The 18,917-nt window shown below is 40.2% G+C and overlaps 1 non-coding gene across 1 annotated transcript; it reads left to right on the top strand.

Annotated features, from left to right (window-relative positions):
- Positions 1–18,148: 18,148 nt before the first annotated feature.
- LOC134492646 (U5 spliceosomal RNA) lies at positions 18,149–18,263 on the top strand. Its single transcript, XR_010067503.1, has one exon. It is a non-coding gene; the product is annotated as a U5 spliceosomal RNA (small nuclear RNA).
- The last annotated feature ends 654 nt before the right edge of the window (positions 18,264–18,917 follow it).

Below are 18,917 nucleotides of genomic sequence, written 5' to 3'. Positions count from 1 at the left end.
TTCTTGGGCTACTTCTAGTGTCTCAGCAGACAGCCACTTTGCCTTCTTGGTAGAAGGCATCTTTCTTTGGGATGTATTTTGTTGCCGCCTCCTGAAGAATGTTGCGAACTTCTGTCTATAGTTCTTCCAGGACCTTGGAAGTGAAGTGGCCCATTCCAGTCCATTTCAGTTCACTGACACCCAAAATGTCTTTAATCTTGACATCTCACCAATAACCACATCCAATTTGCCCTGGCTCATAGATCTTACATTCCAGGTTCCAATGGTGTGTTGATCCTTAGAACATCGGATTCGCCGTTCACCACCAGCACCGTCGGCCGCTAGCCGCCCTTTCGGCTTTGAGCTAGCTGCGTCATCACGTCTGGGGCTAGTTGAACTCATCCTCTGTTCCTCCCCAGTAGCATTTTGACCATCTTCCGACCTGGGGGGGTCTCATCTTCCGATAGTATACCGACATATCTCTGGTTGTACTGATCCATTTAGTTTTCACGGCAAGAATACTGGGGTGGGTTGCCATTACCTTCCCCAGGGATCGCATTTAGTCTGACCTCTCTGTCATGACCTTCCCATCTTGGGTGGCCCTTCATGGTTTAGCTCATGGCATCATTGAGGTGCTCAAGCTCCAGCACCACGACAAGGTAACGATCCTTTGCTGAAGGGTATAGATTGCAGCTCTCTATTCTTTCCCAGTACTTTCAAACTCTGCTCTAAGCTATGTCTCTTAAAACGCTTCTAATCCTTGGCAATATTTATATGGAAAATAAACTTTCTTGAAGTTATTCTACAGGGCTTTCAACAGCCTCCATAAGAAAAAATACGTTCAAATTTTGTCCCAGCCGGAAAAAAAAAACAGAGGCATAAACTGTGTACAACTGCAGATGCATGTTGCCCTCTGCGTGTTAGAGCATGAATTGGCACCACACATCTGCAGCTTTTCACCATGGTCCTCAGAGCCATGCCCACTTTCTCTGCTGGCCAGCTTATGTTCACTTTCCAGGAAGGAAATGAATTGCTGAATTTTGGCTGCCACTCATGACAATATACCAATCTTTCCTGACCAGCTAACCGCTAGCGATCAGGTTGCTGTTTTGCTACTTTCAGTCACAGAGGGAAACCAACAGTCTCCTGTGGGTTCTGTTAGGGAAGGAGAGAAATGAGATAGGAAGGAAATATAATAAGTATATATGTATGCAAATAAGAGGGAATGGTGTGTGTGAAAGGGTGAAGGTGCATATGGTGCCTCCAGTAATCTGTGCAGTTCTTGAAGTTGGAAAGATTCTCTGTTCACATTATAAATAAACACAGGGAAGATGGAAAACAGTGAGCTCTTGTATGTCTAAGGTTGCATGTAGATCCTGGGCTCTGACTGGACAGTGTGTCACAGGAAGAAAACTCTCGTATTTTCTGCTTTTTGCCTCTTGTTTACTCAAGAGTAGTTTTTCTTTGCTTTTATCTTTTTAGGCTGCCCTTTTCCAGACTAACCTTTTTTTTTTCTTTTCTTCATTTTCCTTGCCACTGTTCCACCATAATTTTTTTTCTCTTTCACTTGTTTTTCCCTGCATCCCCCAGGCATCCTACTTATACCCAGCTCCACACTTCTTATTTCTTTCCTACCTTGTCAGTTTCCTTTCTTCCTTTGCTCCTTAGGACACCACCTTTCTTGTCCAAAAGTTCCTAATTCTAATTTCCGTATTGAGTTCAAGAGCTCCTGCACAGGAATCACCCTTTATGTTTCTGATGTAAAGCAGTACTTAATGACATTTTCCCAATGCAGGTGATTCCTGCTATAATTTGTTTTGATCAAAATATCCAGCTTCACAACCAGAGGTTTAGCAGCTGCTTCAACAACATTCTTCATTAGGGCTTCTTTATGGTCCTGTGTCAATCTGGAGGGAGGTCATGAATGGTGGGCCACATAGATCTACATCTCCTGAAATTCAACACTTTAAATAAATGACCTGGATGATGTAGTGAATTCATTTATTAAATCTGCAGATGCTAGGAGAGGTAGCCTATCTGTTTACTTGTAATTTTCCCCATTTTAATTGTAGTCCTGCCCTCTGGAATGGCAAAGGACAACTTTGCTCTAATGTCTATCCAACTTCCTTCCAGATATTTAAAGACTACTATCATGCCTATATTTAGTCTGATACTATCTTAAAATATTCCACCTGTTGGGTCTCTTTATAAGATGTAATATTTATATAATATTTATATTTATGAATATAATATGTATTAATATTCATTTCAGAATACTAATCTCCTGCCATTTACGGTCACAACTTATGTGACAATTATTAAAGCATATTTAGGGTGAGTACCAGAAAGAAAGCTTACCCTTGGCTCCAAGATCTGCCCCCTTGCTCTACTGCATCCAATTCTATTAGGCAGTACTTCTAAGATCCTAAAATATGTAGGGATCTGGAACTTAAGTCTGATATTTTATAGTCACTTATATGGGAGTAAATGTCATTGAGCTCAATAAGACTTCTTTTTGACTAGATTCATAATAGGATTCTGCAACATAGGCAGCATCTAACCTCAAATAAATTATCTATAGCTATAGCTATAGCTATCATAAATATCTATAGCTATAGCTATATCTATAGCTATATCTATCTTGCTATATCTCTATATCTATCATATTCCATCAGTTTGATCATAATCCAAATGCAAGGGGTGGGGGAGGAATCTTTTTATACATAACTCTGTGTGTGTGTGTGTGTGTGTGTGCTGCTTGTTTCCCTTCTGGTTGTACAATCACAGTTCATAGTTCATCTCTTTGGTCCATGAGACACAAGCACTTTTTTTTTCAAACCTTGAACATTTCACAAACTTTGAACATTTCACAGATTGACTATTCAGGACTATTTATGAGACTCCTTCTCTACCAAGCACCAAACAAAATTTTAAGTTCTTAAGCAAAACTTTAGAGGATGGACAGGATTGGTTACTTTATGTAGATAAAGTTAAATTGTAGCACAGGAATGAAGTTTAGACAGCAAGCAAAAAAGCAGAACCACATACATGTAAGTCCTTATTTTCAACAAGAGCAAATGTTAGCTTCCCCCCAAGTCCCGCTATGCTGCCTCACTGCAGCATGGGTATGTGGCTGGGTGTCCCTGGGAGGGATGAGTGAAGAATGCTGGACTATATGCCCCCAGCAGGATCATCCAAGGCATCAAGATTATCCCAGCTGGCCAGCTAAAGCAAGCAGACACCTATATCAGGCAGCAGCAAAGACACCGAAGGCAGATGACAATGACAAAGTCATCATTTCCTACTGTGCAGGAGAAGGCAATAACAAACCACTCCTAAATTTTACCAAGAAAACTACATGGATAGACAAGATAAAGTAATTGACGATATCGTACCAGATGTTGGGTGCCTTGGGTTGGATTAACATGCTACTGAGGAAGAACTGAGGATCTTTTGGCGTAATAATGATGTTTATGATATGACTAGATTAAACATACATACTGTACAATCATACATACATACAGAAACACATACTCCTAACACCTGTAGACACAAATAAAGTAAGCATAAAATTCAATAAAATAACATAAAAAATTAAAAATGTGGTAATCAACAAGTTTAATGCTACTCCTCAGTCATAAGTGAGATGAATAAAACAAATAGAAGCCCAAAATTGAGCTGCCTGGGAAGAAACATTAGCATCCTGATCAGACAGAAAAAGCAATAAATGCATTTTGTACTCACTGTCAGGGTATTTCTTCAGAATGGAATAGAAGAATGTCATCTGAGATTCTCTGCAGAGCAACAGAGGAGCATGTGGCTCAGGGACTCCACAGAATTGTCCCCAATGAGCATATGCACTGAGGTAGTGGGATATTTTTATAAAGCCCCTGCAGGCCTGGTCAAGGTGAAGGCCTAGCATAATTTTGATACTGGAATGGAGGAAAGGTAGGACAACGGCATGTGCCCATTTGAAAAAAAAAAGATGGATTGTGGGATTAGATACTAACCCCAGACTTGTTTGGAGATCTATATCCCAGATATGCTTCATAAGATGATTCCTGGCATTTTCAAACTCTAATGGGCAGAGGCTGCCCAAAGAGAGATCTAAAATTTGGAGTTTCCAATTAGCCAAGCTGATTTAAAATGTTCTCTAAGAACCAGTGAGACCAGACCCACAGGGTAAAGAATGTTAACCAGACATGATACCAAGCTCTGGAGCCAAACCTGTCTTTAGCTGTAAGGCAGCATCCTTAATGCACATCAGAACAGCAAGACTAGCTCTTATAAACTTGGACCTGACAGCTTCCAGGGCATTAAACTTGTAAAGGTACAAATCTGAACACCATAAAGAAATTGAGAAGTAACCTTAGCAAGAAAGACCTCGTAGGCTACAGGTCTCTTTGAATGGAAAATTCCCAAGGTAACTGAGGAGCTACATTGAACAACATTGGCGAATTAGACAAATGTCTACTACAAATTAAAGAAGCAAGATATTTGTAAGTATACATCTGCTGTATTGGGTCTCATTAATTTGCCATTTACGCATCCAAGAGTAGTGTCATGCAAAAGCCAGTTTGGTGTAGTAGTTAAGGCATCAGGCTAGAAAGCAGGAGACTGTGAGTCCCTCCTTAGGCATGAATCAGCTAGGTGACCTTGGGCCACTATGTCTTTTTATAATATTTTATAATGTAAATTCGTTTATTATTTATTGCAAGCTATTCTTTCAGGCAAAGGGAGCCAATGCCCTTCTCATTCCCACCTGGGAGACTGATCCTCCTAGGAGACAGACAAAATTACTTTGTCATCTGCATATAAGAAAGCTGGAACAGCATGATCAGCTAACATTGGAAGCTGATGAGCAGAAGACATGAGAGCCTGAATTATTAAATCAACATATAGTTGGAACAGTAGTGGAGCTAAAATGCACATGTGCCTTACCTGCCTGGTAACAGCTCCAGAAAGATGCCCCAAGAGGGAGCATCTAACTGTCAATGAGGTGTTAGAATAAAGAATCTAGATTAGAAGGAGCAATCCTTTATCCATTGAGGATCCCTGAAGTTTTTCCCATAGCCTCTCCATTGGAATCATATCAAAAGCCAATTTGAAACTGGCAAAGGGTTCATCAGTGGAGCCTTTGGGGGTGAGGAGCATTTTAAATGGTGCAGGACTAGACAATGGTCCCCTCTGAATCCCACCTGCTCCTCAGCAAGAATATTTTCACTTTTAATCTGATCCAATAGTTTTATTTTGCATATAACTTGCTTATTTTGTTAAACAAGCTAATAGGTATATACTTGGCAGCTTCTAATCTATTTCCTTTGTTTTTATAGAAAGGGATGACCACGGCCTGATCCCACTCAGAAGGAAAATGTACTGTGCTGTTAATATGAGTAAATAAAGCAGCCAGTGCTGGGGCCCAACCATCTTTATTTTCTGTGTAATGAGAGTCCTTCACCTCAGCTATAGGCACAGGTGGCCATTCAGGAAGTACATTACAATGGGGGACCGTCACTGGGTTCTTTAATAATTCTATGTTGAAAATGACGATTTTAAAAATGATTGGAAACCCTTTTTCAAATATATTGAATCGATGCAAAAGGTAGTAATGGATATACAAAATGTAAATATTAATTATATTAATTATATAATTTAAATAGAAATAGAGATGTTATATTATGGGCTTAAGAAAAGAAGATAATATGTTAAGAGATAAAGATCCACCGTTTAGATAGTCGGAAATCCTGTTTTTGTTTTTGTTTTTCCTTTTTCCTTTTTTTTTCTTTCTTCTTTCTTCTTTCTTTTTCTTTTCTCTTTCTTCCCTTTCTTCTCTCTATTAGTACTAATATTGTAATGTATAATTGTGATAAACAGTAAGTTTTTGTTAAAAAAAAATCAATAAAATTATATTTAAAAAATAATAATAATTCTATGTTGAAAATGTTCTGAAAGTAATTGTTCCAAAAATCTGCAGGTATTTGGGAGACAGGACCTGAATGTCTACCCATAAGACAGCAGTTAATTGCCAGAAGCAGGCAGGGTTTTTAAGCTTATCTGCTTCAATTAATCTCTCCCAATCCTCTCTCAATGCTTCCTGTTTCTTAGATTTTAAAAGATCTTTATAGATCTTTTGCTGTCTGAATGATTGAAAGGAACCTAATAAATTGTTAGATCAAAAAGTATATACTGCAGAGAGGAGGGCCTTTTTTTGCTTTATAATGATCAGTATCAAACCAAGGGTTGAATGTTATACAATGGGAGCTAGAACAAATTGACTGGAGTCTAGATAGTGGGGCATAGAGAATATGGAGAATAGATTGAAAATGTGCAAATACCTGCCCAGAGGAGACTGCTAAATAAATTTGGGAACCAAGTTGTAGGACAGGTTCTGAATTCAACAGAGCAGAGCAGTTTTTTTTACCACTCTGGAAGACCATTTATACCAAATGTGGCTTTTCATTCTGTCCCCTAGGGGACAATGGGCTATGTTTAGAAACTTAGTATTTACTTTAGGATTCAGCTGGCAGATTAATGGGAAAGGGTCACTATCAGGGTGATTTCTGATATAAAAATTAGTTATTAAATGAGCATAAGTATGTGGAACCTTAAACACAATCAACCATACTGGTGCCTTTTGAGCCTCAGAAAGTTAATTCCCCATTTAAGTCTCCTGTTGCAGAGTAATTTAATATAATCAGAGCTAGGCTATCTATAAGCTGGGCTAATCGGAAGCCTGCCAAATTACACTGTTTATCTTTGGACTGTCGAGCTTGTAAAGGGCAAACTCCCTGTTTTGTGAGTACAGACCATTTAAAGTAAGTTTGTAAAAAAGGATCAGATTCCTCAGTACAAGCATTCAAATCACCAGCAATAATTACTAGTGCACCTGGCTACTGGCAAAGTAAACTAATAATACAGATGTCAGGAAGATCTTGGGTATAGGTAGTCCTCATTTAGCGATCACATTTAGGACCAGCAATTCAGTCGCTAAGTGAAGTGATTGCTAAGTGAAACCATGACTGTGCTTACAATCTTATTTCAGCTTTCCTTTGCTTTACAGACCTGCGAAGGTCATAAATGCAAAGACTGGTCACAAAATTACTTTTTCATCACTGTCATAACTGTGAATGGTCACTAAACAAGTCAGCCATTATACAAGGACTACCTGTACTATTAACTTCACTATATTTATGTAATGGGAAAGATATATATTAATAAGAAACTTGTTGTATAGCTTAAAGTCTAGGACCATGCTGGCACATGGCTCCAACATAGTCACAAAATTGTTAAATTTCATGGAGATCGTTATGCGCAGTAGCTGAGGGTGTTCCATTTTTTGTATTAGGTAGTGCTTTCAATGTATAGGGATTGTATTCAGATAGAAATATGTCATCCATAGCTCGTGTTTCTTGAAGAAATAGGATATCAAAGACACTGATACATTCCAAAAAGGAGACATCCAACTTCTTTGCCTCCCGGCCAACCATATTCCAAGAGAACGTTCAGGAGGGGGAGGAAGAGAAATCAAGTCCATGACCCCTTGCCTGTGGGGTGCCACAGTGCTCAATGTACTCCCCTTCCTCTTCAACATCTACACGAAACTACTAGGTGAGGTCCATGAGTTCAGGATGCAGTATGAACAGTATGTGGATGATACCAAATTATACAGTATGTCTTGACCTCAAGCTGTGCAAGTGATGTTGTTGATGTCCTCTCCCAATGTCTGGAGGCTGAGCAGGTCTGGATGTGGTGGAACAGGCTCAATCCTGACAAGACTGAATGGCTGTGGATATTTGCCTTCCCACCCTCCAGTCCTTGGGAGTTTCCATCTCTAGTTTTGTATGGGGTTGCACTTCCCTATTCAAGAATGGTGTGATTTGGAGGAATGTTGACTCACAGCTCCTACTTGAACCATCTCATGCACCATTTTTACCTTATATGCTCCCCATGGAAAACTTGATCATATAAGCAACCTATTTTCAGGATCTCCATTTTCTCCTGCCCTTGTTTTTATGATGGAGGGGATTTGCAGAAATGGAACTTCAGGCATCTCTTTGGGACATCTGTGTTGTTTATGAATTTATCTGCATGGGAAGCCTCTTCACTCTCCAGAAAGTGAAATCTGAACCACAACAGAAGGCTTTGGATTTTATTCAGATACAGATTGAAAACGTAGATTGCAACAACAAAAGGAGATCACCTGTGCTTTTTGATAATAACTTCAGAACATCTACTGTAGTTCATGTGTCATAGCTCCAGCTTAAATAAATTTGACAGAACATACAGAGTTCTCAAAGAAAAAGTCAAGGAACCCTCAAGGGCAGAAGAGTGTCACTGAAGCCAGCTTAAATCAAATGAATGATACCTCTGTTGGGATAGAAGAAGGCATCCATCATCAATGTATGCTTGCTTAAAATCTTCCAGTTTGTAATGCATTTGCTGTGAGTCAGTCACCATGTAAAGCTAGGAAGACGAACAGAAAGATTTTCAGCAAATCATCTTAGGGACCATTGAAAATGATATATTATAAACATACTGAAAATACCAAAATGTATCTATAAGTGCCTGTACTGCAGATGTATAAATATATATCACTAGAGCTGTGGAGATACTGCATAATTGGCAAATCTTTCCCCAGGACAGGTTTAGGATCAACAGTGTCTGCAATGTATAATACGGTCTATATTCACTAACAAATATTCATGTTCCAAGAATATTGCAGCATTCATTTTCATTTTATGATTGTGTTCATTGGATTCCACATCTGTAACTTTAAATAAATTTCCCATGTCTACAAATAAGTTCAGGCACTTATCCACTCTTGTCAACTACTGCAGTTAAAATAACATGACATATTTGCTTCACATAAAGTTGGTACACACATAAACATGATTAATGGGATCTTCAGCAATTGGGAAAAATATAAATACACACATATATGATTCTAAATGGAACATCCCTATCACATGCTGAATTGCATGTATGTACATAACAGGGTGTACTTCTCCTTTCTATCATGCTATCATCTCCAAAATAAGATAACTATCTTCCTGAATCAAGCCTAGTAATATTTTAGAGTTCTTTAAATGGCACATAGGCATTTAAGTTTCAGATGTGACTGACTGATGCTGTATTAATAAAAGGTAGGCTTGGATCAACAATTCTGTTAACTAATTGCCATCTCCCCCTCCCCTTGTTTGGTGGCAGAAATAAATAAAAATCTCAAATTTCCTATATGCTCCTCCAATCCATATAAAATGGGGAAGGATCTTGGTTAGGATTTTTTCCATTAGATCAATAAATCTATCATTACAGTATTTGTAGGTGAAGGAAAAGTGTCTACTTGAGCCAATATTAAATAGCCTTAACTCTAGTCTGGCAAGATTTTCTTTGTCTTTTATTTTTGAATTTATTTGGCTTTCTACCAGAACCCCCTTCAGCAAAGGATCGTTACCTTGTCGTGGTGCTGGAGCTTGAGCACCTCAATGATGCCATGAGCTAAACCGTGAAGGGCCACCCAAGACGGGAAGGTCATGACAGAGAGGTCAGACTAAATGCGATCCCTGGGGAAGGTAATGGCAACCCACCTCAGTATTCTTGCCGTGAAAACTAAATGGATCAGTACAACCAGAGATATGTCGGTATACCATCGGAAGATGAGACCCCCAGGTCGGAAGATGGTCAAAATGCTACTGGGGAGGAACAGAGGATGAGCTCAACTAGCCCCAGACGTGATGACGCAGCTAGCTCAAAGCCGAAAGGACGGCTAGCGGCCGACGGTGCTGGTGGTGAACGGCGAATCCGATGTTCTAAGGATCAACACACCATCGGAACCTGGAATGTAAGATCTATGAGCCAGGGCAAATTGGATGTGGTTATTGGTGAGATGTCAAGATTAAAGATAGACATTCTGGGCGTCAGTGAACTGAAATGGACTGGAATGGGCCACTTCACATCAAATGACCACCAGATCTACTACTGCGGACAAGAGGACCACAGGAGAAATGGAGTAGCCTTCATAATTAATAGTAAAGTGGCTAAAGCAGTGCTTGGATACAACCCAAAAAATGATAGAATGATCTCAATTCGAATTCAGGGCAAGCCATCTAACATCACAGTGATCCAAATATACGCCCCAACCACAAATGCTGAAGAAGCTGAAGTAGAGCAGTTCTATGAGGATCTGCAGCACCTACTGGACAACACGCCTAAAAGAGATGTTATTTTCATCACAGGAGACTGGAATGCTAAGGTGGGCAGTCAAATGACACCTCGAATTACAGGTAAGTATGGCCTGGGAGAACAAAACGAAGCAGGACACAGGCTGATAGAATTTTGCCAAGACAATTCACTCTGCATAACAAACACTCTCTTCCAACAACCTAAGAGACGGCTTTATACATGGACTTCACCAGATGGACAACACCGAAATCAGATTGATTACATCCTTTGCAGCCAAAGGTGGCGGACATCTGTACAGTCGGTAAAAACAAGGCCTGGAGCTGACTGTAGTTCAGATCACGAACTTCTTCTTGCACAATTTAGGATCAGACTCAAGAGATTAGGGAAGACCCACAGATCAGCTAGATATGAGCTCACTAATATTCCTAAGGAATATTCAGTGGAGGTGAAGAATAGATTTAAGGGACTGGACTTAGTAGATAGGGTCCCGGAAGAACTCTGGACAGAAGTTGGCAGCATTGTTCAGGAGGCGGCAACAAAATACATCCCAAAGAAAGAGAAAACCAAGAAGGCAAAATGGCTGTCTGCTGAGACACTAGAAGTAGCCCAAGAAAGAAGGAAAGCAAAAGGCAACAGTGATAGGGGGAGATATGCCCAATTAAATGCAAAATTCCAGAGGTTAGCCAGAAGAGATAAGGAATTATTTTTAAACAAACAATGCGCAGAAGTGGAAGAAGACAATAGAATAGGAAGGACAAGAGACCTCTTCCAGAAAATTAGAAACATTGGAGGTAAATTCCAGGCAAAAATGGGTATGATCAAAAACAAAGATGGCAAGGACCTAACAGAAGAAGAAGAGATCAAGAAAAGGTGGCAAGAATATACAGAAAACCTGTAGAAGAGTGAGGTTGAGTGGGCCTTAAGAAGCATTGCTAATAACAAGGCAACAGGAGACGACGGCATCCCAGCTGAACTGTTCAAAATCTTGCAAGATGATGCTGTCAAGGTAATGCATGCTATATGCCAGCAAATTTGGAAAACACAAGAATGGCCATCAGACTGGAAAAAATCAACTTATATCCCCATACCAAAAAAGGGAAACACTAAAGAATGTTCAAACTATCGAACAGTGGCACTCATTTCACATGCCAGTAAGGTAATGCTCAAGATCCTGCAAGGTAGACTTCAGCAGTTCATGGAGCGAGAATTGCCAGACGTACAAACTGGGTTTAGAAAAGGCAGAGGAACTAGAGACCAAATTGCCAATATCCGCTGGATAATGGAAAAAGCCAGGGAGTTTCAGAAAAACATCTATTTCTGTTTTATTGACTATTCTAAAGCCTTTGACTGTGTGGACCATAACAAATTGTGGCAAGTTCTTAGTGGTATGGGGATACCAAGTCATCTTGTATGCCTCCTGAAGAATCTGTATAACGACCAAGTAGCAACAGTAAGAACAGACCATGGAACAACGGACTGGTTTAAGATTGGGAAAGGAGTACGGCAGGGCTGTATACTCTCACCCTACCTATTCAACTTGTATGCAGAACACATCATGCGACAAGCTGGGCTTGAGGAATCCAAGGCTGGAGTTAAAATCTCTGGAAGAAACATTAACAATCTCAGATATGCAGATGATACCACTTTGATGGCTGAAAGTGAAGAGGAACTGAGGAGCCTTATGATGAAGGTGAAAGAAGAAAGTGCAAAAGCTGGTTTGCAGCTAAACCTCAAAAAAACCAAGATTATGGCAACCAGCTTGATTGATAAGTGGCAAATAGAGGGAGAAAATGTAGAAGCAGTGAAAGACTTTGTATTCCTAGGTGCAAAGATTACTGCAGATGCTGACTGCAGTCAGGAAATCAGAAGACGCTTAATCCTTGGAAGAAGAGCAATGACAAATCTCGATAAAATAGTTAAGAGCAGAGACATCACACTGACAACAAAGGCCCGCATAGTTAAAGCAATGGTGTTCCCTGTAGTAACATATGGCTGCGAGAGCTGGACCATAAGGAAGGCTGAGCGAAGGAAGATCAATGCTTTTGAACTGTGGTGTTGGAGGAAAATTCTGAGAGTGCCTTGGACTGCAAGAAGATCCAACCAGTCCATCCTCCAGGAAATAAAGCCAGACTGCTCACTTGAGGGAATGATATTAAAGGCAAAACTGAAATACTTTGGCCACATCATGAGAAGACAGGACACCCTGGAGAAGATGCTGATGCTAGGGAGAGTGGAAGGCAAAAGGAAGAGGGGCCGACCAAGGGCAAGATGGATGGATGATATTCTAGAGGTGACGGACTCGTCCCTGGGGGAGCTGGGGGTGTTGACGACCGACAGGAAGCTCTGGCGTGGGCTGGTCCATGAAGTCACGAAGAGTCGGAAGCGACTAAACGAATAAACAACAAAACCAGAACCCCAAGGTATAGCAACTGGAACAAGATGCAAAACAGCAGCTCAGAGATGCAGACAGAGGTTTTCTCACTTTGTGCCAAAATAACAGTAATAAGCCAGCATTTATATCATTTCAGTGATGCTGGTTGACACCGAAGACACTCTAAGTCACTAGTGGGGTATGGCCAGAGTTTAGGAATTAAGGGACAGGTTATCCCTGAACATGTTGAAGTTGGAGAGTACTATATTTTCAATATCAGAATTCACAGTCTTATGCTAAAATCCACATGCATCCAGATTTCTCTTTATCAATAGTCCAATTAACATAGATGTTCTGGAAGAAAGTCTCACTGAATATGGCAATATTTACCTTTGAGTAAATATAAATAACATTATATTATATTATTTTACATTATATTATATGCAGCTTAACATTATTGAGCCCTCCCCCAATGAGTCAGGATGTCTTGTTATTCTAATGTATGTATCTCAGAAATCTACCATTAAATCTAAATCTGCAGTTTCCTTTCCACTGAAAACACAACCTCCTTTACATTTTTTCCCCCACATTGCACATATAAGCAGAATCCTAAACCCAACATACTAGGGGAGGTCTAACTTTGTTCAGTATGAGCTATTGAGGAGTGGGGACATTGCTCTCTGGATACAATTCACAGTTAAAGCCCTACATGGCACAGGGCCAGGTTACTTGCAGGACTGCCACTCCCTGAGGGTATCTGCCTGTCCTACTAGGTTAGATAGGGTGGGTGCGCTCCAGGTCCCCTCCCTTAAATGTTAAAATAGTGGGGGTTGAGCTAGGAGGATGTTTGGTCTGGCTCCTGGGTACTTTTGTTTTTAACCATGTTTTTTTTTAATGGAATGTTGTGAGCCATCTAGAATCATTATATGAGTTAAGTAGCCATATAAGTCCTGTACATAAATAAGTACGTACGTACATACATACATACATACATACATACATAAATAAATAAATAAATAAATAAGATAGAACAGCTTCATGGCATTTGTGCAATAGGAAAGGATTTTCCTCTTGCATATCTGAAGAACTCAGGTGTCAAATGACACCTGAAAGGAGAATAACTGAAGAAAGATTGTCCAGTTAATCATAGTTTGTTGTGGAATGTGTCTCTGAAGGGGGAGGTGATGTGGTGGATTTCAGTAATGCTGAAACCAGTAATGCTGGTTCTCAGGAACGAGGGAGCACATTCCAAGAAGGGGGACAAGGTAAGAGGAAACATAGTCCAGGAGGTGATTGTGGGAAAACTAAGAGGTTCAGAATAGCCCCACCCTACAGCTCTCCCAGGTTATTTCCCCTGAGAGTTGCTTTAGTCTGGCAAGATTCTGTCTGTACAGTCTTAGCAAATAAAGAACTGAAGTTTGGCTGGAGTGGTACTTTGTCATACTTGGGCAGGGCCTGACATAGGTCCACTGTCCCCCATCTAATTTAAAAGATGGGACATCCTCTTTCTGTCTAGCACCAGGGCCTCCCCAGCCACCAGTCCTCTTAATGCTTATGCTATTATATGCAACTTTTGTTTATATTACTTTCTCATTATGTTTTGGATAGTATTGGTTCTTAAGCATTGGACCAGATCCGTGGTGGAAGCATGCAGATGGGAAAGCTGTCTGACCCTGATGCTAGAGTGAAGTGAAGAGAACTTCAGAGCACTACCCAATGCAGATAGCTTAAACGCCAGTCTCTTCACCTCCACCCACAGCCCAAGCAGCTAAGCAATTTACATTGAACCATAGCATTTAACCTAGCATAGCTTTCTATCATTTTTATTATAAAAATAATGTGTGAACTAATACTTGTTGTAGCATTATATTGTTATCCTTCCTATACAGGTCTTCCGTATATTCTTGCCACCTCTTCTTGATCTCTTCTTCTTCTGTTAGGTCCTTGCCATCTTTGTTTTTGATCATACCCATTTTGGCCTGGAATTTACCTCCAATGTTTCTAATTTTCTGGAAGAGGTCTCTTGTCCTTCCTATTCTATTGTCTTCTTCCACTTCCGCTCATTGCTTGTTTAAACATAATTCCTTATCTCTTCTGGCTAACCTCTGGAATTTTGCATTTACTTGGGCATATCTCCCCTTATCGCTGTTGCCTTTTGCTTTCCTTCTTTCTTGGGCTACTTCTAGTGTCTCAGCAGACAGCCACTTTGCCTTCTTGGTTTTCTCTTTCTTTGGGATGTATTTTGTTGCCGCCTCCTGAACAATGTTGCGAACTTCTGTCCATAGTTCTTCCGGGACCCTATCTACTAAATCTAGTCCCTTAAATCTATTTTTCACCTCCACTGCATATTCCTTAGGGATATTAGTGAGCTCATATCTAGCTGATCTGTGGGTCTTCCCTAATCTCTTTAGTCTGATCCTAAATTGTGCAAGAAAAAGTTCATGATCTGAACTACAGTCAGCTCCAGGTCTTGTTTTTACCGACTGTATAGATGTCTGCCACCTTTGGCTGCAAAGGATGTAGTCAATCTGATTTCGGTGTTGTCCATCTGGTGAAGTCCATGTATAAAGCCGTCTCTTAGGTTGTTGGAAGAGAGTGTTTGTTATGCAGAGTGAGTTGTCTTGGCAAAGTACTATCAGCCTATGTCCTGCTTCGTTTTGTTCTCCCAGGCCATGCTTACCTGTAATTCCAGGTGTCATTTGACTGCCCACCTTAGCATTCCAGTCTCCCGTGATGAAAATAACATCTCTTTTAGGCGTGTTGTCCAGTAGGTGCTGCAGATCCTCATAGAACTGCTCTACTTCAGCTTCTTCAGCATCTGTGGTTGGGGCGTATATTTGGATCACTGTGATGTTAGATGGCTTGCCCTGAATTCGAATTGAGATCATTCTGTCGTTTTTTGGATTGTATCCAAGCACTGCTTTAGCCACTTTACTATTAATTATGAAGGCTACTCCATTTCTTCTGTGGTCCTCTTGTCCACAGTAGTAGATCTGGTGGTCATTTGATGTGAAGTGGCCCATTCCAGTCCATTTCAGTTCACTGATGCCCAAAATGTCTATCTTTAATCTTGACATCTCACCAATAACCACATCCAATTTGCCCTGGCTCGTAGATCTTACATTCCAGGTTCCAATGGTGTGTTGATCCTTAGAACATCGGATTCGCCGTTCACCACCAGCACCGTCGGCCGCTAGCCGTCCTTTCGGCTTTGAGCTAGCTGCGTCATCACGTCTGGGGCTAGTTGAGCTCATCCTCTGTTCCTCCCCAGTAGCATTTTGACCATCCTCCGACCTGGGGGTCTCATCTTCCGATGGTATACCGACATATCTCTGGTTGTACTGATCCATTTAGTTTTCACGGCAAGAATACTGGGGTGGGTTGCCATTACCTTCCCCAGGGATCGCATTTAGTCTGACCTCTCTGTCATGACCTTCCCGTCTTGGGTGGCCCTTCACGGTTTAGCTCATGGCATCATTGAGGTGCTCAAGCTCCAGCACCACGACAAGGTAACAATCCTTTGCTGAAGGAACTAATACTAAGAGGCCAGAAATAGATATTCACATCTAGACAACAGACATTCAGATAACAGTTTAGGACAAAATTACCAAGGAACTAAGAGATCATTTGCCCAGCATCATTAAATGTAGCCCATGGGAAAAGGACACAGGACTTACAAATAAGACACTCAGCAATTGGTTTCAGACTGTGTAAAGAATATTGGTCACAGTTTTACTGGTTACAACTCATACAGTGTTTTGCTACAGGGTAGGGCCGAGATCTGAATAGTGGGATGGTCAGCCTCCCTGCTGGCTACACTCTCTCAAACACATCTCTGGAGGAACATCACAGGTGGAAGTACTAAAACACACCAGACATATAACTTAGTTATTACAAGCAGAAAAAAATGAACTTGGGTCAGTTAAAAATACCTACATGTGAATGATTTATAAGTGATTAGCAAAGATAAAGAGACAAGGATTTGCAAATACAAGATTTACAGAACAATCCTAGTCCTCTACATGTCTCTGTTCAGTGAGACTTACTTTAAAATAAGTGCATAAGAATTTCAGCCTAGGAGCCAAAAAGAAAAATAAAGCTCTCAAAGGCTAGCAGATAGGTATTTTAAAACAAAACCAAACAAAACCTAAAACTGGGAAATAAAAGGAGGTACATTCAGACATTGTCCCTGCTGGTTCTGAAATGCATAAAGTACAACTCAGGATGATGTTGCCATTAACACGACTTACAAAATGAATCGAGTTCAGGATAATAAGAATAAGCTTTAAAAAGAAAGCATACATATTATTTTTAAAGGAATTTTGATGGAGTAGTGTTGCATTTATTTATTATTCACATTTCTATTACCACCCATCTCCCCGCAAAAGGGGGACTCTGTCTGTTGCATGTCATACATGCAAGGTTGGCAGTATTTTCAAAGCCATGAGATACAGTCTGGAAGACTGTAGAGTACAGTTACCATATCAGGGATGTGAAAAACTAGATGTCCACTAGAAGGCAGTTTTCTATCTTTTTACTACCATCTGGACATTTAATTGATATTGCTTCATTCCTTACATGAGGTTTGGAATTATTTAACACCCAAGCTTCACTAAATAGCCCAATTCTAAATCAAACTGTAACTCTCCAGATGTTCAAATCTGTAGTATCCTCTGTTACATGAAAGGTGGCAAGCATGGATGTGCCTGCTAGTCAGGCCCCCTCCATTGCACCCCTGATGGCCTACCCCTTCTTCTAGAAAGATGTTCAGCCCCAGAATATGGGCAAAGAGACTAGTCCATCAGGAAGCACTAGAGAGCAGTCTAGCAAGTGTGTCGCAATCATTCCCAACCACACAAGTGGGAATACATGAAAAGGGATCTCAGACAAGTTTTTTCTTGAGGTTTTATTTGAGGCAGAAAACAGGAGACAGGTGCAAATAATCTGACACATGCCGATGACGGGCAGTCATTTCCAAATGGAAATTGAATAAATATTTATTTATGTATTGTGTGTATACCTTCGAGTCAGTTTTTGACTCCTGGCGATTTTTGAATAGTCCCTGTAATTTTTGTGGCAAGGTTTTTCAGAAGTGGTTTGCCATTGCCTTCTTCCTAGGGCTGAGAGAGAGTGATTGGCCTAAGGTCACCAGCTGGCTTTGTGCCTGAGGTGGGACTGGAGCTCACAGTCTCCTGGTTTCTAGCCTGGTGTCTTAACCACTCCACCAAATTGGCTCTCACAAAATAAGCACATATATTGAAATATTTAAATTTAGATATTATTTAAATATTTAAATAAGTGCATATATTCTTATCGTCAAGTCCTGTGGGCCAGAGCTATTGTTCTTTTATTGTTCTTTTATCTTTATGTTAACATTGTCAAGGAACTCTTGTTTGGGGCCACTGGTCAGAAAAGCTCCAACTACTGCTTGATGACAACAAACTAGACAGCTTTGATGTTTAATCATGGTGCACTTCCAAGCATGGCAGAATCCAGAGCCTGCTCATACTTGGCAGGCTCCCTAAATTCAGTTCATTTAATGAGTTGATTCTTGAGAACCTGAAGATCAGCATTTTTAGAGTAACGGGGTCACTTTCAAAGTTTTGGACTTTGCTTATACTCTGGTTTCTCTTCAGATAGTATAAATCTTTCACCTTTTACTAAAGATTTCTGTGGAGAGGAACATTTATGAGTTCTCTAGACTTTAACATTGGTTGTCATAATTGCTAGGTTAAAGTTCACCATGTTTATTAAAAACTATTTTAAAAAAAAGTTTTGGACTTTGCTCAAAAATTTGCTTCTGTTTTGTCTGTGTGTGAGAGAGAGAAAGAGAGAGAGAGAGAGAATGAATTATATGCAAACTTAAAATTGAGAAATAGATACAGCTGGGTCTGGGCGAGGTAGCTTGAATTCATCTCAGTGAGGGGCTTTGCTCCATGGAGGAGATGCAGTTCTCTTGTTGAGGCAGAGGTGACACAATTTATTTATATACAGAAAAATGAATGAATTATCCCCAGTGTGATGTCTCATGTTGTCCTGGAGTGTTGTCTGGCAGATGTAGTACCTGAAAGCAGGCTCAGAAGAGAAGTGAAAGGAACAGTCTTGCTGTTTCATTTTGCTGTTAGAAATGGTGATTGAGTCACATTCCTTTGTGAAACAGCTTCAGAAGGTGATTTCACTCACTGCAAGTATAATCAGAGTGAAACATCCATTCAAAGCTTTGCCCGGTGCTGTTGTGTATTTATTTATTTATTTGGAAAGTACCTTTGCAAATGTTATTCTTTAATTTAGGCATTCAGAACCTCAAATGATGATGTATGACTTCACATTTTGGATCTAAGATATTAACAATTTATGGAGTTTTGAACCTAAAATAGTAACCAAA

The sequence above is a fragment of the Candoia aspera genome, chromosome 2 (genome assembly GCF_035149785.1).
Source record: "Candoia aspera isolate rCanAsp1 chromosome 2, rCanAsp1.hap2, whole genome shotgun sequence".
Classification (NCBI taxonomy): domain Eukaryota; kingdom Metazoa; phylum Chordata; class Lepidosauria; order Squamata; family Boidae; genus Candoia; species Candoia aspera.
The sequence above is the reverse complement of the archived record's forward strand: the minus strand, read 5'-3'. Positions and strand labels throughout refer to the sequence as shown.